Source organism: Populus alba, chromosome 18 (assembly GCF_005239225.2).
Source record: "Populus alba chromosome 18, ASM523922v2, whole genome shotgun sequence".
NCBI classification, from domain to species: Eukaryota; Viridiplantae; Streptophyta; class Magnoliopsida; order Malpighiales; family Salicaceae; genus Populus; species Populus alba.
Window position 1 is genome coordinate 9,651,889 of NC_133301.1, and position 23,059 is coordinate 9,674,947.

A 23,059-nucleotide genomic window follows, 5' to 3' on the forward strand; every position below is an offset into this window, starting at 1 on the left:
GGAAAAGTGAATCGAAAGTGTATTTTCAAAGACATCCTTCAACTCATTAATCCATGTTCTACTTAACAAAACAATTTCTTTTGAAAAGAAAAATGCAATTCATAAAAATAGCACACAATTATAAAAATTATTTTTTATATTTTAAATGTTTTTGTTTTTTATTCTATGTGAAAACACTCCAACCATTTTGTTTTTTTATGAATTGGATATTGACTATTAGGGTTAGATGATCCATTTTATGTTGCTATCTTGGTTATTGACTGTTAGGATTTGAATTAACAAAGACATCTTTATATTGTTAGTTTTTTTTTTATGTTTGGAATATATTCATTGATGTTGCAAGCAAGTTTGGACATGTAATTACATATACGACCATTAAGAGTAAATGTGGTTTTTAAACCCATTTCAATTAATATATACCGAGACAAGCTCATGCCTATCCATAACTGACCATCTCAGCGAGTTAAATGCCCATCTTTTATCAAAGTTCAGGGCTTGTGAGAAATTGAAAATGCAATGAAATTTGACTAATTGAGGGAAATAATTACTGTAAAAAAAAATAAAATTGAGATGAGTTGAAACAGTCGATAAACTCGAGGGAGGCAAATCAAATTTGCCCAAAATTATCTTCTCTGATCAGTGCTCAAGCAGCATAGCATACATTACAAGGAGATGAATAAGATAAAACAATCGCTGCAATTTCTCCATAGGAATATGAGGAGAGAGTACACAAAGAATTTGAATACATTAAACTGGTCTAAGAGAAAATACATCAATGGAAGAGATATGTGATTGCAAGAGCCAGCATGAGAAGGATGTAAGCAATTCCTTGATCAATCGTCTTGCCTGCAGCAAAAACCAACATTTAACAACATTAGGATAATCCCAATTAAGCCAAGGCATAACTCAGTGCACAGTACATTTAGGTACCCAGAAATGAAGAAATGAAAAAATCAAGACAGTTGCCTACCGTCATTAGATGGGCCTTCTGCAGGGGAAGGAGCCGTGCCTTGACCGAAACCAAACTCCAAGAGTGCCAAGAACATGAAGCCAATGATGGGAAGAGCATGCAATCTCATGGAACTCATCTTCAGAACTGGTAATGATCTCACACTAGTATCAAAGAAGAAGAAGAAACAAAAACGGAGCTGGGGTAGGGAACTCAGAGGGGATATGTGACAGAGCGAGAAGACGAGAGGATATGAGACGCATAGAGAGGTTTGCGAGGAATTTATATGAACGTTAGGAAAGAAACTTCGAGGCAATTAAGAAACGCGGAGGCTGCACTATTTCGTCGAAGACAAGTGAAAATCGAATCCAAACGAAGAAAAAAAATATCATTAGGGGATTATTTGACTCGCTCGGCGGCTCATCTTATTGACTCGTTCAAGAGAGTGACCTCGAAGCTGCCTCGTGGCGTTGAATTGTGTGGCTTCTCACAAGAAGAGACGCGTTGCTTTCTCTTTCTTTGTTCTCTCTCCCCTCCTTCATACTATTCTTAGCTTTTCGTCTTGACGGGTTATTTTCTTTTTACCCTGGAATGGAAGACTTGCATGGAATACTTTTTATTTTTTTATTTATCAGATTTGTCGTGTTCTCATTTCTTTGAGCTGTCTCTCTTTGATTTTGAATGGTATTGGGTCATCAATTGAAATATCTTCGAGCATGAGATGGGAAAGATTAGATATTTAATTTATTATTTTGAAATAAAAATAGAAATTTGATTGTATTTTAAAATATTTGATTGTATTTTTTAAACTAGAATTATATGAAAACAAGTTATTTATATATTTGTTATTTCAATTATATATATATATATATATATATATATATATATATATATATATATATATATATATATATATATATATACTAAGACAGTAGTCAAATGCTATTTAGATGACTTCATACAGAACATTACCAATTCCACTAGCTAACTTCTATTCATAATTAATTTAAATTTATTCATGGTTTTGTCACTTGGCTTTATTATCAATAATTTATGGTCTTCAAATTATTTTTTTTTATTATCATAAATACTCGGGTCAACTTATATATATTTTAATTAATTTATAAATTTTAAAGTTAATAACTATTTAAATTTCTAATAATTATAATATTAGTAATTATAAAGCTAGAATTTAAATTTAAATTTAGCAGGGAGCAAATCTCTTTGTCTATTTGATTGTGCTAATATTGATGGTTCCCAATCCATAGGAACACTTAACTTGGTGTATATTATTATTATTATTATTATTTGGGAAATAGTCTCTCTTTGGAGAACATTTTAAAATATTATCTAAAAAAAGGAACCTTTTTTGAAAGTCGACGAGGCAGAGATAAAGAAAACCTATTTCTCCCGAGGGTTAGATCATTTATGTAGTCCCTCTACGGCCAACATTTTCTTTAGATAGTCCTTTTATTTATATTTTTGTTATGTCCATCCTTTTATTTTTATTATGCCCACCTCCATCACTAACAACTTTCTTTGTAATATAATTTAAGATTATTTTATCTTCTCTTAAATAGAAATAAGGTTCTCAATTTCGTTCTGTTTAATCAAAATAGTTGGTAATTTTTATATTATATTAATTCTTTTATATTATTTCAAATCTCAGTTTATTCTACAAATCTTGGCTAAATATAAATCGAAAAACTTCTCTTATACAATTTAAATCACATTAATTCCAGTAGAAAACAACTTTATTAAAAACTTATTTGTTCAAAAATATTTTTGTATTATATAAATGTTTTTGATAATCATTGCAAGTTATAATTCTTTTAGTAAATATTTTAATCTAGTAGATTTTCTCTTGTATTTATGTGATATATTTTGATTCTTAAAAAAGAAGAAGAATATTTTATTTATGAAATAAAAAATTAAAAAAAAAACCCGAAATAACCCGTTATTAACCTTGAATAGAAGTCCAAACAACAAAAGAATGGGAATGAATTAACAGAAAATAAAAATGTTAGTGATGTAGGGACTGAATTCTCAATGGACTAAGAGTATAGGAATGGAATTAAAAACATTAAGAAAAAAATGTGAATTGTGAAAATAACCAGAGTTCAGTTAGCCTAACCTTAGTCAAAACATATATGAGCTGTACGCGTCAAAAATGGAGGGTAGAGAATAAATTAGTATATATCACTGATATTATATTAATATATACGGAGCAATTGCTGGAATGCCTAACCGCAAGACTGATTGCAAGCAAACAAAAATCCCCCTCTCTTTCGTATTTGCTATTTCCCCGCTATAAGAAATGTTCTTATTTGAACAACTAAACCAATCCCGGCCTAAAGTTTCTTTTAGTAAAAATAAAAACTTGTTTTTCTAGGAATTATTTTTCCAGAAAATGTTTCATTTCCATTTTCATGAGAACTAGGTTATTTTCTGTTATTTAGATGCATCAAAGAAAATTTTGTATAGAATAAATTATTTTTATTCATGGTTTTTGAACTATTATAATAAAATAAGAAGAATAAGAATATATATTTGACAAAGATGACATTAATTTTGATTAGTTATGAAATGATGGTTGTTAGTGTAGTTATAAATAACAAAAAAAATAATAATTATGGTGATATTTATGATGATAGTGGTGGTGATAAGGTTATAATATTATAATATAATGATGACACGATATTTATTATATTATTAATAAAATAATACTAGGTGGTTGTTGATTATAATAGCAATAATAATATTTTTAGGGTTACTATAAGATAATGATAAAATAGTTATTATTATAATAATAATAAAAATACATGGTGATGTGAGTTATAGTTGTGATGCGATGGAATTATTGTAATAATAATGAATGATAATAATAATAGTGAATATTATAAATTTAAAAGTTGATTCAAAAATATTTTTTCAATAACTTATTTTTCTAATGTTTGTTTCACATTGGAAATGAGGAAAATGTTTTTTTTAAATAACATTTTCTATAAAATCCAAACCCTAAATTTGAGATACGGTCAAAGAGTACCCAACGACTTGGAACACCATATGCCATTGATAAGGACGGTAGACCATGATTTTTTCTCTCTTTATTTTTTGGGTTACAGTGCATCATAGATTTCTTAAAGTGATATTTGCAGAGACCACCACCACCTCTCGGGTCTGCAGAAGAATTATTTGTGAAGAAATTTATTTTCTAAGATTACGTTACAGTCTTCTAGAATTTCTGAGCTCGATTTCAAAGTTTTTCCTTTCCTTTTTTGCACTTCCATGGAATCTATTATATTTGCAAAGTTATTTGAATAAAATAACTCAACAACGCGTGAAAGGGTTTCTTTGCCTTTTTTACGTGAGAAGAACTCATCTGATTTTTTTTTTTTTTATTAATATTAATATTTGACTAGTTTGTATCTCAACTAATTTTACAGATTTTAAAATTAATAATCATATAATTTTTTAGTGACCTTTAAAATTTATAAAACTCGAACTAATAATTTTTTAAAAAATAAATTTAAGATTTGATCTGTTGAGATATACCTTTTATTATTACAACTTATCTGATTTGATACTGGTAATCAATGAGGTAAGAGTTTGGTATTTGAATTTTATATGGACAATTTTTTTAACCCTGGTCTTACCTTGTTGGTGATTATTCTCTTATTATAAACTTGTGAAAGAAACTTATAAATTAACTACCGTAGAAAATAAGCATGTCTGTCGTTTGGATCGTATTTAAAAATAATGAATGACACAGAAGGATTAAATAATAGGTGAATTCTTTACAATGTCTTCTTAAGTTGGAGAATTTGGAATCACTTATTATTAGGTTTTGACTTTTCAAGAGTCTAAAGCATTGTGCTGTATTGTTTATGTTTTTTTGTTAAAAAAAATTGAAGATCCTATGAAATTTGTTTGATTTTATTTTTTATTTTCAATACCCAAAAATTGACAATAAATTTTAAAATCTTTTGAAAATAAAAAAGACTTCAAAAAGTTCTGGAAACTTCTATTTTTCCACGCTAATAGCCATTGTCTTAGGAGTTGGGTCATGATCATACTGGGAGCTTGAGAATGGGTCCAAGACGCTAGGATCTTGCTAGGACAAGATTCAAAGTGCTCTAGTGTCGTGTTAGGACTGTATTGAGGTGCTTATGGGTCAAGTTGAGATTGGATTCGAGCGTTGAGTAATCAAGTTAGTATTTAGTTTGCATCTAGTTAATTTTTCCTTGTATATATAACTGTTATAATGATATAAACTCAGACAAGATGATAAATCTTAAGTGCTAACTCCATATAAATTAGTTAATTTAATATGTTTAAAGGAAATTTTAATAACTTTTTTTTATTTTAAAAAATTAATATTAAATGATAAAAGTTAAAAAAAAAATATATGACAAAAAATAAAAGTGAACGTCAATGCAAATTTTTCAAACCAGTAATTCTGGATATCAAATAAAAAATATAATTTATAAAACATAAGGGAAACTTAATTCCTAACAAATATAATATCGAATGATGAATTATTACCATTATTATTATAATAATATTACTATTCTCATCGTTATTATTATCATTAATAATATTGTCACTTTCATTATAGCTACCACCATTAAAATTATTATCAATAAGTAATATCATAATTGTTATTAGTATTATTACCGTGATCGCTATCACTATCCCTATTTTTGTTGTTATTATCATTGCTATTATTATTACTATTTTATACTATTGTTATAATTATTATCACCACCATTATAACTAATATTATCATTATTTTTGTTGTTGTTGTTGTTGTTATAACCATAATAATAATTATTATTATTATAATAATAATTATTATTATTATTATTACTATTAACTATTATTATACCATCATCATCATCATCAATATTATTAATATAATTATTAATAAATTTGAAAAAAAAAAACTATAAATTTGATTTGAAAGGTAAAATTAAACTATAAGAACTTTTGAAAAAAGAGTCAGGAAAAAAAAATTAAAAAGTAGAAGTACCGAATTGAAAAATATAATATACACAAATTAGAATTGAAAGACTATATTGTAAACAAATCAAACTCAAACAAAAGAGAAAATGACCAAAATCAAAAAAATCAAAACAAAAAGGATGGATTTTGAAACACCAACAAAAAATAAGGAAGGATTTAGGAGGACTGAAACTATAAAAAAATAAAAATCATAAGAAATTAAAAAAATAAGGACTAAAATGAAAACAAAACATATAAGAAATTGTAATTTCCAAGGAAAAATTGAAAAAAAAACTTCTATAAAAGGAATAAGGACGAAATAAGAAATTCAAAAGAATGAGGACTGAAATTGACAAAGAACAAACAAGGAGGATAATTATGCACTTTAGTTGTCAGGAGAGAGAAAAGAAAAACAAACACAAAAAATTAATTACTAGTGGCAATTCAACAATTATCAGCCTGCACACACCACATTATGTGGAAGAGGGCATGACTGCGCATCTAGGGAGATGATGGATGACACAGATGCTGCCTACTTGCTGGTGCGTGTAGAACATGCGCCATTAGCTTTTTGATTAAAAAATAAAAAATAAAACATGAAAAATACCAAAAGACCACCAAACACAAAGTTTATTTTTTGTCTTTTCTAAAGGTAAAAATGTTATTTTATTGTACATGGAAATTTAAAAAACCTGAAATATCCTTATCTAGCAACCCATTTTTTTTCCTTTTTTTTTTTTTTTTTTTTTTTTATCTTGGGGGCAAAATAGTATTTTTAGTGTTATGAATATTGTGAAAAGCCAAGAAAACCATTGGTCAATAGTTCTAAATTTTGTTGATTTTAGAGGTAAATGAGTATTTTTATCATGTTAAAAAATTTAAAAAGACACATATATCTCTAAATAATTTTTTAATGACCACTGAAGCCATAAAAAAAGATCAAAATACATCTAGTTCAAAAGCTTAAATTTAAACCACTAAAAAATATAAAAATAATTTCATTATAACAATCCACAATCATGTCAATCAACTCTATATAGAGCTACATTAAAGCTCCCACGTCATTTAGTTTTCTTTATAATGCTTCAAGGTCATGCGCGCCGGAACTAGATTTGAAGCTACCAGGGGAGAGGGGAGGGTTGGAATTAAGGCATTGAGGTGTTTGTATAGGGACAATATTTAAGATTACCAGGGGATAGGCCTAGACCAAGTTTAGGGGATCCAAGGATCAGGCCAAGTCTGTATCAAACTTACATTTGAGGCTACTAAAGGTCAAGATGACATTAACAATAAACATAACCTAAATTTATAAATATTATGAGTTCTCTGTCTATACATTATTTTTGTCTTATTGAGAAAATGAAGAACACATTTCTTTTTACCACTATTTTAAATATCATTCTTTTTGGGGAAAACAAATCTCACTACATTCACACAAAATAAACATTCTACAATTAATTGGGTCACTTTGGAAGATTTTGTTTTTTATAGACCAAATTAAAAAAATTAAAAAAACAAGGACTATAAAGGAAAAAGACAACTCCAAAAGGATTAGTTGGCAACAGTACGATGATAACATCAAATTCTTATGATGGGGGTGTGATTGTTTTCAAATTAGATTTTATTATAATTAAAACAAAATTAGTGTTAGGTTTATCTTAAATTGCAGGTTGAGAAAATAAATATACATATACTTAGTTAGTCTATGTATAAAAGCTTATTTAACTTATTTATTTGAAATCTTCCAAATAATTTATTAGATGTTATGGAGTTTTTTTTTTTTAAGTATATGTTCTGTTTTTTCATATTCTTCGTAAAAAAAAGTCTTATTCATATTCTTCATATGATATATCCTTAAACACAATACTTACATGGTGATTTGGTCTTTTTATCAGATAACTTTGTCCTCGAGCTCATGGTTTAATTTATTTTTTTATATATAGTAGCACTTTGTTGACTCTTTTTGTTACAAAATGAATTTTTTTATATAGTGAATGTGTCATAGTTAACTTTTATTTAAAAAAAAAAGATGAAGAAATACATTTTATTTTCTCTTTTATTTAATATGATGATGAAGAATAAAATTATCACTATATTTATTTCTTTCTCTACTTCCTCTAAGTGCAAGAAAACCCCACAAGGTTGTAGGTTTTTTATACAGTTTGGGGCCCTCCCCTCATCATCCTTATGGAGATTGTCTATAAGGTTTATAACTGCTCCTCTTACTATAGGACATTTACGTAGCCAATATTTAGATCTAGCTCTGCCCAAACATTTTTTATTCACCCCAACATTCTCTACTTGTTTGATTGTTGCTGAGTAGTTTTTGAATATTAAATGAACCTCTCTATAAGGTAGTTTTTATTATGGAAAATTTCCTCTCTTTTTAGTTTCGCTATAAGAACTTGCAACTCTAGTTAATTGTCCACTCCTTTTAAGTGTGATTTCTATGTTATGTATGGTTGTGCCTAAAGGCATACCAGTTAAAATAGATTCTTCTTCTTGTTCAATCAAAACCTCTTCCCAAACTATATAAGCTTCTTCCAAAGCATATGACTTTATAAGAGTAGATGATATTAAAATATACCATAGAAATTGAGGTATAAGTTGGCTTTGATTTCCCCACTGTTTCCTTACTTTATAACTTTCATTCATTTACATTTCATTGAAAAAGTAAACAAGCTTAAGAGTTTAATTAGATTATTGATAATATAAGGAATTTGTGGTCTGTCAATGTTTCAGAGGCTTCATCGACACGAGAGGTGAACAGTTCCCATCCTCTTGAACAGACCAACAAAATATTTTTGTCTATAAAGACGTCGGTGAATATGACATATGTAGTAAATACTTTGCAACTCTATGTGAAATATCGATGAATGTTGTCCATCTGTATATCCTTCGGTGAATGTGACATATGCAGTAAATATTTTGCAACTCTCTATGAAATATCAACGGGCGTTGTTCATTCGTATATTCGTCGGTGAATGTGGCATATGCAGTAAATATTTTGCAACTCTTTGTGAAATATCAACGGACGTATTTCATCTGTAGATTCATCGATGATGTGCATAGTGCATGATAGATTGTGTATGTATTGCCTATTTATCTTAATTGCAAACACTTATATTGCTAATTGCCTGCACAACACAATAACAATAGTGAAAAATAATAAAATAAATATTTCATGGTACGAAATTTCATCTATAATATTACATTATTAAATATTCTTTACACTTTCGTGTTTTGATAGTTAGTAAGAATTTTCTTCTTCTTTTTCGTCCATTGAATCGTCATTAGCTTTATCGCAATCTTTGATGTGGATATCATTATCATCATCTTCATCGACATGTGCTTGTCCACTAGAGCTCAGAACAACATTCAACTCCTCTGCATCAACATCAACATCAACAAGACTATCATCGAAAACATGAAAATTTGAATTTTTTTTCTAAGTCAATCGAAAGAGCAACTCGATATGGTTCAACCAAATCACTAACTTGAAAGAATTCATCTCACACACTTATGTCTTCGTTCTCATCCTGAACAAACTCGACACGACTCCTGAGTTTTGTTTTTAAAACGGATAACCAATTAACTCTTGATTAGTCTTTTCTAAAGGAAAAGGGTGTATGTGTAATAAACTTGTTGGCATTACTTTGCGATAACAAAGAAATCGTTTACATTACGGAGTCTAGCTTTTGAGTTGATTTCCACCAGACCATAATGAGGATCTACTATGATTTCTCTATTAGTGGTGTCATACCAATAACATTTGAATAAAAACACTCTATTTTTGCTCACTATGATATTGTAATTCGATGACCTCTTCTAATTTACCATAGTAGTCAACTTCAAACTCACTACAAGTTGATCCCTTAAGCGTGGGTCATCTAAGATTGGAGAATATTGACAAGTTCCCACTAGAAGATACTTCACCATCATCATGTCGTGGAACGCGATTGATTCTCGTTCTCAAATGAGGTTCGAAACAGTACGAGATAAATATTAAGATCTCCTCAATAATATAGGCCTCACATATCGAAGCCTTAATATGCACCTTGTTCTTTAAGTTTTTCTTAAAATTGAACAAGTACCTGCATGAAATTAAACAAATATTTTAAATTAAGCAAAACAATGAAAATACTTTATGAATTACATTGCATCTGCAATATCTAACCTCTCGAATGGATACATCCATCTATATTGGACTAGTCCCCTAACTTTTACCTCATACGATAAATGTATGGGTAGATACTCCATTGAAGTCAAAAAATGATGAAAGGGATTATATCATCTCAAATTTGTATATTGTCTTGACGATATTCATTTCAAACCGCTCAATATGATTTGTCTATAACTTGCTAGAGCATCTCATATACCTTTTGGCAATAAATCATGATAAGCCAATGGAATTAGTGTTTGCACAAACATGTAACAGTCATGACTCTTCATTCTATACAATCTGCATTCCTCCAGATTAACCAATCATGATATGTTTCGAAGGCATTCTCTATCGGGAAAACACAGACTCTTAAGACCATTAATAGACTAGTTGATGTGCATTTTCTCTAACACAAAGCTTGTTCTGCGTTTGTGACCTGTGACCCATCAAAAACCAAATCCATATTTTTACGGTTACAGAACAATGTTATATCCATTATAGCCTTGATGTTGTCCTTTCTCTTCCACTTCACATCCATGACGGTGTTGAAAATATTCTAAAACACATTATTTTCTATGCGCATGGCGGCAAGGTTATGGCGGAGGAGATTGGTTTTCTAACAAGGAAGCTCTTAGAAAATGATTTGCTTTACCTAGTTTTAGGTCAAACAAAAACCAGGAAACTTCTACTTATCAGATTGGAAACCAAACATAATGTCACTTACTTCGATACAACTTCAAGCCATTCTTCACTAGAAAGACACGAGAAGGCAATACCCTTTTCAACTCTATCAACAAAGAAATATTTTATGTTCTTTCTATACCTGTGATTTGTTGGTAAGAAACAACGGTGACAGTAAAAAAAAAAAAAAGCTTTACCTCCATTTGTTAGTGTTAATGCCTTGTTGTTTTCCATGCAATATAGACATATACTAGTTTTCCATGCATGCTCCAACAAAAAACCATTCTATATAAGCTAGGAAAATCATTGATAGTCCACATCAAAAGCCGCCCTCATAAGAAAATTTTGTTTTCTCAATATATCATAAGTCAAAGCTCTAGGGGATAACAACTACGTCAACTCATCAATCAACAATAAAAGACAAACATCTATAATCCGGCTCAGACTGCTCGGACCGGGTATCATCGTAGATAAAAACATAAACTCTGGCCTCATACACATCCTTGGTGGCAAGTTGTAAACTACGAGTATGACCAGCCAACAAGAATAAGGAGCAACAAATGACCCAAATGGGTTGAATCCATCTATACACAATCTAAAGCGCACATCCTTGATTGAGTTGAAACGTAAGGATACACACTGTTAAAGTGTTTCCATACTTCACCGTAAGAAGGACGCAAACATCACTTCATCAAACCGCATCATGTGATTGGTGCTATAATCATATGCTCAATAGTCCTTGGTGACATAAATACATTTGTAGTCTAGGTGTGATTGGGAAGCATTTCTAAGTTTTTAATATGCCACGAGAGTCTTTCTCGTGTCAGTTCTGGGTTTGTAATGGGAATGTCCACATGTCATGCACTCGATCAGGTCAATATTTTCAAGGTTAGGGCGCATGTTAATTTTTTGGTATCCTAAACCGAGAGGTTTCATCATGGACTTTGTAGCATATAAATTCTCTTTTAGCCTGTTCTCTTAAGGTAAAATACTTATTGCCCATTCGATAATTCTGTTATAACCGACATCACTCAATCCACAATCCGACTTGATGGTGCACTCAACCCACAATCCAACTTGATGGTGCACACTTATGCAATGTGTTGTAACCCATTTTTGGGTCCCCGTAAAAAAATAAAATAGATAGCCAAAGAAGGTTAGAAAAAGGACAAGAGGCAGAAGCGCTCGGAAAATGGTCAGAAAATTGGTCAAGGAGTATAAAGATACAAAGATTGGATTTTTGACAAAATATTTTTGAAGGATGAGAACCCTATTGAGAAGGAAATTTTGAATTTTGAGGAGAGAAGCCCAAATTTGGATGTTTATGGGTTTAATTGATTTTTTATTGGATTTATAGGGGATTTGATTGCAAGAAAAATTGATTTTTTAAGTCAATTTGGGCTTTTAAATTGAAGAAATTAAAGTTCTGGGGCTAAATTATAATTTTTAGGATTTTATTAAGTCAAATCAGGGGCTTAATTGCATAAATATTGAAGTTTAAGGGCCAATTAGGGACTTAATTGTGAAAATCCGAAACCAGGGACCAATTTGGAGAAGGCGCAAAGATAGGGGGGCTGTTTGGAATTGTTTCAGGGGCTTAATTGAAGAAATTGGAAGTTTATTGATCAATTAAGGGCTTAATTGCATAAATCAGAGGCCAAGGACCAAAGTGAAAAACGCGGCCAACTATGGGGACGGACTGAAATTAGCAGGGACGAAATTGAATTAAACAAAGATGATTAAGGACTGATTCGAAACATGTTCTGGCGCTTTATTTTTAAATGAAACGGCGCGTTTTTATCCAAAACGACGCCGTTTCATGCATAAAAAAAAAAAAAAAAAAAAAGGACCGAACGGTGCCGTTTTGAACGGCACTGTTCCCCTTTCTTCTTCCTTTCCCCCGCCTGCAACAGAAGGAAAAGCTTGGTTTTTGAAATAAACTTCCCGCCTCTCTCTCCCTTGCATCTCCACCGAACAACCCGAAGCCCCCACACCGTGGGGACCGCCGACCGAAAGCATTGGCCGACCACCGGCCGAAAGTAAAGAAACGGCACCTTGCTGTCGCGGGTGGTGGCCGACCAGCCACCCGCGAAACCCGCTCCAAGGCGCACTAACACTGGTCCCCACACACCGGTTCGGCCCCTATAAATAGAAGAGAAAACTGAAGAAAGAAAAGGGAGAGGAACCCGAAAAAGAAAGAGAAGAACCGAAAGAGAGAGAAACCAACGAACTCAAGAAACGTCACCGAAAACCCAAAAGTTGAGAAGCTTGCGATAGTTGAAACTGAGAGGGAACTCAAGAAGCTGAAACAGAAGGAACGAGCCGGTTGAACGGACGACGAACCGTTGGAAAACAGCCGCAGCGCCGCCCTGGAGCCGCCGTCCGTGAAGCCACGACACTGCAGCTCCGCCAGCAAGCCGCCGTCTCCGCTGCGCCAGGTACACTATCCTTTTCCCCGTGCATTTTTTTTCTTCCGAAGCTGAGTTCGGTTGGCCTCCTGCATGCAGAATCGTTCTGCATGCAGGAGGCGCGCGGGGGGAAAATAATTCCCCCCGTGCTGTAATTTTTTACTTCTCTGGGCCAGATGGTTCTGGCCCAGAAATATGTGGGGCGGGCCAGAAGGATTCTGGCCCAAACCCGGCGGTCTGGGCCGGTGTTCGGCCCAGACCCATGTAGTTTTTTTTTGGGCCGAACTCGGCCCAATCCCTTTCGGGCCGAGTTCGGCCCAACGGCTTTCAAGCTGGGGCCGGCCCATTTAGTTGGACCGGCCCAGCCCAGTTAGTAATATTAATATATTATATTATATTATTATATTATTATATTATGCATGTGTGGTGTATATGTGTATATATATTTTTTTTTTTCTCAAAAAAAAATATAAAAAAAATATAAAAATTTCTGAAAAGTAAAAAATATATTGTTGTTTTTTGGTATATTTTGATTTGCAATTTTTTATACTATGGGGATGTAATTTCAGTATTTAAAAAACACCTGTTTTCGTAAAAAAAAAGAGTTTTATAAAAAAAAAATGTTTCGTTTTCATGCATACGGCCAATACACTAGCATGTTTTTGAATGTCCTTTATATATATAATAAAAAAATATTGGAAGTTTTGAAAAATGTGTTTTTCGCATAGATTTCTTAAACACAAAAAAATCATTTTCTTGCATTTGTGGATTTTACAACCTGTTTGTAAAAACTCCAAAGGGTATTGGCCAATATTCCAAAAACTATAAAAAATCTTATTTTGGGAGGAGAAGTTGTGGTTATTGTTCACCGCTAATGTTTGGATGAAGAAATCCTTAAAAGGACGAACATCCAAAATATTATCGGGAGTAATAAATCAACGCGCATGTTTGAAAGAAGCTTTGGTTGCAATCGAGAACATTTCAAAATTTTTAATTTTTTTTTTCTCCACGGTTTACGAGTCGTGAAAAGTAATTGTTTTTTTTAAGAATTGTGAAATTCTTTTATTCTCTTATCCTTGCGATTTACGAGTTGACGGGATTAGAAAACACCAACACCATAGACTATAAAGCAAACCAAACACCAAGCAGCTTACCTTAGGTAGGGCGTACTAGGGGTGCTAGTACCTTCCCTTTACGCAACCAGTCCCTTGCCTTAGAATCTCTGAAAGACCAGTTAGGGTTCCTAGTGACCAAATACTAGGTGGCGACTCCAAAGAACCAAATCCTTAGAACACCACGAAAATCGCCAGCCGATGTCGTGCCTTTATAAAAAAATTTTTGTAAGGGGTGTGACACAATGGATGATAATTTACTATGATTCGTGCAACCATCCTATAATGGTTCATCAGAATCTTTCAAAAGATATATAAAAAAAACAAAAAAACCTAGTCGCGTCTGCATTAGGTTCTTGTTTTATAATAGGACATTGACTGACATTACCTTTACTCATTCTCATTGCATCCATAACCATATTCCTGTAAGGATTATTGTTGTCATTTACAACTTCATGTACCTTGCTAGCACTAAAATTTGACCCAACCATCCTTTTTACCATGCTCCCATTACAAACAAATAGTTCTCCGTGTGCATACCAACACATTTAATTCTCCATAAACCCTTTGTGTGGAACATGCATCGTTACAATAACTAGATGCAGTTATTTTTTTAATTATTTTTACACTTCCTGCATGAACACCTAATATCATCTCCACTAAAATTTCTTGGAATAGATGTTGTAAAATTAATAAAACCCTGAACCCCATTACAATAATCCATCATCTACAGCCTTGTGGTAAATCTTGATACATCCATGAACGATCATCCATGACTTCTATCAAACCTCTATAAAATACTGATGACAACAAGTATTAATAAACTATGTTAAGTAAATAAATTTGCAAAAATATTGGTTTAACTCGAGATTATCCGACCAACTAATTACAACTTCTCTTAAATATTCATTATCAATTATCAACATCCATACAAAATTTATAAATATAAATTTATTGAAATTACAACTCTGCAAATTGATAAAAATTAAAATGAACCCGTTAAACAAGCTATTAGTTATTTCATCACAACATATCTAATTCGGTAATTCAATATAAGTTTCAAGAATTTACAAATAAATATAATTTTATAAAATCTAAAACAAACCATAACAAGCACAAAATTATACATTCACACTAGAAGTTTGTTTGAGAAAAATAATAAAAACATGTACATACAATAACATAATACATACACTAAAAAAAATATTAAATAATAATAAAATTGACAATTTTAATGTTAAAATTAAAAAAGATAGATTTACTTGCAAAAAATAACATAATCCACAATAAATCAGAATACTGATGCTGTGACTATAAAAGTTAAAGAAGGATGACTTATATTGAGAAGAGGGGAATAGTTTAGGGGGGTGAGTGTTTGCAGTTGGAGGGGTGGGTAGTTTCTTTAGATGCAGTGGTAGGGGAAGAAGAAGGAGAAATAGGGGAGGGCAGAGGAGGGTCGACAGCGTGGTAATATATTAACTTTTAACGATGAAATTACCAATAAAATATTTTTGTCGGTGATTCTTCCGGTGAAAGGGTCACGTCACTGTATGAAAATTCCAGTTTGAATCCCTCGTTAATTTTGTAGGTAAAATCATCCACAAAAACTTTCACGTCATCGACCTGTTTTTTTTTTTTTTTTTTTTCACAATTCTAAATAGTTTATCAGTAATTTCATCGGTAAAATCACCCACAAAAACTTCCACGTCATCGACCTGTTTTTTTTTTCACAATTCTAAATAGTCCCTCGGTAATTCTGTCGGTATATACCGATAGAATTGTTCCATCTGTAAATACCGATAGCTTTACCGAGGGATTTCATCTGTCGATAAATATCACCGCAAATTTCTAACATAAAAATTCTGTTGATAAGTCCGTTGGTTTTAGTTGAATTTCTAGTGGTGAAAAAACTAATAAGATTCTAACTTTCATGGGCTAGACAAACCAATGATCTGAAAAATTAATTTTTCATTGACCAAACCTGAGCTCAAATTTCAATTAACAAAAAATAATATTTCACGGTTCAAAAATATTATTTTATAATAAACTCAAACCCAAAACCATCCCAAGCCTAATGTTTGAGTTTAAATCTAAAACCTACTTTTTTAGGAACTCTTCACTCTAAAAGTTAGTTGTTATTTGGGTTCAATTTTAACTTATCAACTTTCTATTATATAAATATCAAGTTTTGTTTTTTGCTTTTTTTTTCTATGTGAGATAGAGTTTTTTTAGAGAGTTTTAGATTTCACCAAAACATGTCAATTAAAGATTTTTTGAGATTAATTTTTTTATTATTTTATAATTTATTTAAGTTATGTTATTGTTTTATATAACAGAATTTATTTTTAAAAATTAAATTTCAATAAAATTTTAACACTATAATTAGAATGGATACCAATTTTTATTTAGCATCAAATGCATCCATTAACTATCTTTTAAAAAACAGATTTCCCAACATTCAATACCTTACTTTGCAAAGGGAGGAAACCCCGACGTAAGAAACTACCTTGATTGACTTAACCGCAAATCCGTCCAAGTCGATCGATTCACCAATGATCACATTATTTTCTTCAATCCTGAAAATGAGTTTCAATGAAAAGCAACATACAGAAAATTTTCACTTTTCTTCCATATTTTCTCTGATAAAAGCTTAATATAGTTGAAGTGTTGGGATGACGCAGCTTCTGGGTCTCCCTCCTTTTGTTACCTCACACGGTGGATGTGGCAATGGCACCGTCTGGTGCCTTCACAGTTTGCATGATCGATCCAAATAACAAGTGAAAAAGCGTAAAGAATCTGATGACTATGCAAAGCGTCAGCATTTTGTCCAATTTCAAACAACACCTCTCCTATAAAGTGCAGCCTAATCCCATCTCCACCCACGAAACAAACCATTTTATCCGAAAAAACCAATTTTCTCTACCAATCCAAAATTCATGTAGAGAATAGAAAGTACAAAACCTGTAAGCTCGATATATAATAAAAACATAAGCGACGTGTCCCTTCCACTTGAGATACAACAAGTGGCAAGCATGAATCGGGCTCACTAAACCTGGACACACGGCAGCGTTTATGCCACATGTCGGCCAGAAGAACCTGATCTTTCTTTGGAGGAGCTTTTGGCTGCTTTCCTTCCGCATTTGCGGCTTTGTTATCTTGTTAGGCGTGGTTTAGGATGAGTGAAGGTAGTGGTTTCGTCAGCTAAGCATATTGCTTACTCAGATCAGTAATAAATAATAACCCGCGCATGGAAGAAATGAAATTGCAAACCCTGTCCGGGAAGGAATCAACCTAAAGCTAAAGTTCCTCTACACCTCTGAAACTTTAACTTTTAGACTTCCTTTCTTTACTTGAAATCTCATAACATCACGGATTCTTTTCTTTTCTTTACAAGCTCTCTAATCACAATAAACTTACTCTAATACAATCTCCACAGAAGAAAGGTTAGAAGAAAAATGTGTCACCCGGGTGTGCCTTGGGTTAGCAGGAACTTGATGGTGTATCGAAGATGGCTCGTTTTGCAAGCGGTGGAGACAGAAACTGGACATGCACCGACAGAGGTGGCTGCTACTTGCAGCAGTGCTGTTGCTGGCTCGATAAAGAAGTGTTTGTGTTCTCCCACAAGGCACCCCCGGATCCTTCAGGTGCAGGCACCACCGTTCTGATTATGTGTGGGGTGGGAGAATAGCAAGAAGGAAGCAACCTCCTTGAAAAGGTCTGATGTAAGTGTATAAACAATGAAAAAAGAAATTGATTGTTTAAATCCTGTGTCCAATAAATTTCCTTTGCATCCACTGCTCCAGTTTCGCACACTGGGTTCCGTTGATAAACGTCTAGTAAAGTAACATAGCAAACAGGTATAGGAACATGAAAATGGCATCCGTTTATAGTTTTTCAGGATAAGAACTTAACCATCCGACATAGGTTCAGAGATTGATTCTGGTTACTGGCCTCAAAGTCTCACCTTTTTTCTTCATTTTTCTCCATTTGACATCAGTGCAGCACCAGAACTTAAACTTTGTAATTTTATTATGTTTTTTTTTTTTCAAAAAAAAAAAAAAAAAGTTAGGCATCTAGTAAAAGGGGACTTTAAAAGAACGTCTTTCTTGCAAAGAATAATCAATCGCATCTCGTCATCAGTTAAGGATGCACACTCTTTCATTCGGGTATTATATAGAAGGCACAATATGTTAGTATGTTTAATTAAGTAGGTTTTATATGTATCAACATATTTATAAATTTTAATTTTTAGCTTAAAGTTGATATTCAAAAATACTAAAGATAGAATGATAACGTAATATCCTATACTTGATAAAAAGTAGGCCCAAGTAAATACCATGGGTTTGGCTTGCTTCTAGGCCTAAGATTCAGCTAATTGTTGAGTTTGAGTAGACATAGGTTTAACAAATTAAACTATCAGACCCAACATCTTTGGAGTTCATTTACGTGTTGAACCCAAGTTGGTATGAGTTTGGTGAGCTGTCAGACTCAAAACCCTTGAGTTCAACTATACACTGAGTTTAAGCACATATAGATCTAACAAGCTGTTATACCTAACATTTTTAGGTTTAGCTACACACCAGTTCAAGAAGATAACTTGCTAGACCCGATATCTTTGGGTTCAACTACAAGCTTAGTACAAGTAAACATGAGTCTAACAAACTATCAGACTCATCACCCTTGGGCTTGGTATCGTGTCGAGTCCAAGTGAACATGGGTCTGATAACCATTATTGGCCCCATGTTGGGCCATGAGGTTTTGTTTGTTTATTCTTATAAATTCTTAACATAAAATATTAATGTAACAACCCGGCTTTCCAAGCCCAAAATAACAGTAAATTTTATATATTATATATATATATATATATATATATATATATATATATAAAATACACATGGTGTCGGTAATCAAAGAACTTGAATCCTCACATCATCAAAATACAATCCATACAATCAACATTTCATTTAAAAACGAATCTTACACAACACATAATATTAAGGTTGCATGATTTGAAGTTCATATTAAAAATATATACATGGACATGAGTTTGCATTCTTATCCTACTAATAGCCATCACAATTTTAAACAAAAAGGATCTAATAAAAGTTATACATTCAGTACATTGATCCATACAAAATACATTGTGATTTAGAATGCATCTACATAATTCCTTGCAAAAGTAGGTTCTCGTGTATCGGGTTTCCTAGACATCTCGTTGGTGTGACGTCCCTGCAGCAGTACAAAACATTTAAGAGAATGCAAATACTTAATAATAATAATAATGGTAACTAACGGTCTGGCAATTAAATAAAGCATTAACATTTATAATTTCTTCATGTATTTGATGTAACAGCTAGTAGTACATATAGATACACAAGTTTTCGGATGTCATTCGCTGAAACTAGTCATTCATTTGTCCCGACCATCCATCCGGATTCCATAGCGAAAGTTGCGTCGTTGTTGATCCAAAATCGGTAGCAGAAACTGCATTGCTGCCGATTTCTGTATCGGCAGGGAAAACTGGGTCGCTACCAATTTTTGTATCGGCAGCGGAAACTGCGTTGCTGCCGATCCAAAATTGGCAGCGGAAACTGCGTCGCTGCCGATTTCTGTATTGGCAGCGAAAAACTGGGTCGCTACCGATTTCTGCATCGGCAGCAAAAACTGCATTCATTATCATCTCTCTCTCTCTCTAAATATATATATATATATATATATATATATATATATATATATATATATATATATATATATTTTCCTTTGGGTGTGTTTACATTCTCCCCTCCTAAATATGAATTTCGTCCTCGAAATTTAAGAAGTTTCACACTCCATACCTGGTAGTTCAAATAAATTGGGCTACTTTTTTCTCATCTCAACCTCCCTCTCCCAAGTTTCCTCTTCTACTTGAGCATTTCGCCATAAGATTCTGATGATGGGGATCTTTTTGCTTCTTAACTCCTTCACTTCTTGTTCTAGTATCCTTATGGGCCTCAATTTCAGTGTTAAGTCTTCCTTGACTTCTACTGGGACTTGGGGTAGAACTCGGGCGGGGTCTACGTCAGCCTTCCTTAACAAGGAGACATAGAACACATCATGGACCCTGACTAACTGTGGGGGCAAATCCACCTTGTAGGCTACTGGTCCAACTCGTTGTAAGATTTTAAAGGGTCCGATGAAACGGGGAGTTAACTTCCCTTTCAATCCAAACCGTAACATGTTCTTCCATGGGGCTACCTTCAGGAACACCTGGTCCCCCGTACTGAACTCAAGAGGTCTTCTCCTCACATCGGCATACTTCTTCTGTCTATCCTGTGCGGCTTTGATGCGATCCCTGATAGTTCTCACTTTCTCCGTGGTGACTTGGACCAACTCTGCGCCATTTAACTTCCGGTCCCCAACTTCCTCCCAACACAAAGGAGTTCCGCACCTCCTACCATACAAGACTTCATATAGGGCCATCCCTATTGTGACTTGATGACTATTGTTATACGTGAACTCCACCAATGCCATGTGTTCCTCCCAGTTTCCTCCAAATTCTAGCACACAGGCCCGTAATAGGTCTTCCAAGACTTGGATGACTCTTTCTGATTGGCCATCCGTTTGAGGGTGAAACGCAGTGCTCATGTCCAATCTTGTCCCCAAGGCATGTTGTATGCTCGGCCAAAGTCGAGAGGTGAACCTAAGATCTCGATCCGATACAATGGACACCGGAATCCCATGAAGTCGTACCACCTCATTTATGTAGATCTTGGCAAGCTTGTCCACCGAATCGGTCATCTTTACAGGCAAGAATAGTGCGGATTTCATCAACCGATCTACAATGACCCATATCGCATCATTTCCTTTTCTCCCTTTGGGAAATCCTGACACGAAATCCATGGTGATCATCTCCCACTTCCATTCTGGAATTTGTAATGGTTGCAATGGTCCCGCAGGCCTTTGGTGTTCAACCTTGACTTGTTGTCATATCCCACACTTTGACACATACTCAGCTATTTCCCTTTTCATATTAGGCCACCAATAGAGGTGTTTCAGGTCTCGATACATCTTAGTGCTGCCAGGATGTATGGAGAATTTGGACTCATGTGCTTCTTGTAGAACCATTCGTTTGACTATTTCGTCATTAGGCACGTACAACTGTTGTCCCATCATCAAGGATCCATCATCCGCTACTCGGAATTTCATTTCTACCCCGGCCTCCACATTCTTCCTAATCTTGGACCCCACCTTGTCACGGAATTGGGCATGTAGTATCTGTTATCGATACGTTGGTCACACCACTAATTGGGCTACTAACCCACCTCTTACATCAATTCCCAAATCTGCACCCAACTCTTTTAATTCTGCCAATTGCCGCTCCTTTCCCATTATTAAGCTTCCCAATGAGGCTTTATTTTTGCGACTGAGGGCATCTGCCACCACGTTTGCTTTCCCCGGGTGGTATTCTATGGTGCAATCATAATCTTTAATGAGCTCTATCCACCTTCTTTGTTACATGTTCAACTCCTTTTGCGACATCAGATACTTCAGGCTCTTATGATCAGTAAAAATTTGGGTTCGAGACCCATACAAATAGCGTCTCCATATCCTCAAGGCAAATACTATTGCTGCCAACTCCAGGTCGTGCACCGGGTAGTTCACCTCATGAGTCTTTAATTGCCTTGATGCATAGGCGATCACCTTCCCATGTTGCATCAAAACACACCCCAATCCCTTCCCCGAGGCATCACTATATACCACAAAACCCTCGGTCCCTAAGGGGAGAGTTAACACTGGAGCAGTGGTGAGCCTCCTCTTCAATTCTTGGAAGCTTGCCTCACATTCTTCCGACCACACCCATTTCTTATCCTTCCTAGTTAGCTGGGTCAAAGGGGTTGCAATCAGGAAAAAACCTTCGATAAATCTCCGATAATATCCTGCAAGTCCTAGGAAACTATGTATTTCAGTGACTGAAGTCGGTCTTTCCCATTTCAAGACTGCTTCGACTTTATGGGGGTCGACAAAAACACCTTCGGCTGAAATGACATGTCCCAAAAACATCACTCTTTTCAGCCAAAATTCACATTTACTCAGTTTTACATATAGCTGGTGATCTCTCAAGGTTTGTAAGGTTTGTCTCAAGTGTTCTTCGTGCTCCTTGAAAGAATTCGAGTACACCAGTATATCATCAATGAATACCACCACAAACTTATCCAGGTATGGTTGGAAAACCCGATTCATCAAATCCATGAAGAGGGCTGGGGCGTTCGTCAACCCTGATCTAGTGTCCGTAACGAGTTCTAAATGCGGTCTTTGCTACATCCGCTTCTTTAATCTTCATCTGATAGTACCCTGATCTCAGATCTATCTTTGAGAATGCCCTCGCTCCCTTTAATTGGTCGAACAAATCATCTATCCGAGGTAACAGATACTTGTTTTTCATTCTTATTTTGTTCAACTATCGATAGTCAATACAAAGCCTATGGGTTCCATCTTTCTTTCTTACAAATAGGACCGGTGCTCTCCAAGGAGAATTACTGGCCGTATGAACCCTTTGTCTAATAATTCCTGTAATTGAGTCTTTAACTCGTTCAGTTCTGCCGGAGCCATCCGATACGGTTGTAGGGCTATGGGTGGGACTCCAGGAAAAGTGTCTATAGACACCTCTACCTCTCGCTCCGGGGGTAGTCCTGGTAGTTCTTCAGGAAACACATCTGGGAAATCCTTCACCACAGGAATATCCTTCAATCGGGGACCTTTATCA

General features: G+C 33.9%; 1 long non-coding RNA gene across 1 annotated transcript; it reads right to left on the reverse strand.

Annotated features, from left to right (window-relative positions):
* Positions 1-575: 575 nt before the first annotated feature.
* On the reverse strand, positions 576-1,510 carry LOC118050667 (uncharacterized). The gene is made up of 2 exons (XR_004687906.2): positions 971-1,510; positions 576-846 (listed from the first exon to the last, which is right to left on the reverse strand). It is a non-coding gene; the product is annotated as an uncharacterized lncRNA (long non-coding RNA).
* Positions 1,511-23,059: the final 21,549 nt, after the last annotated feature.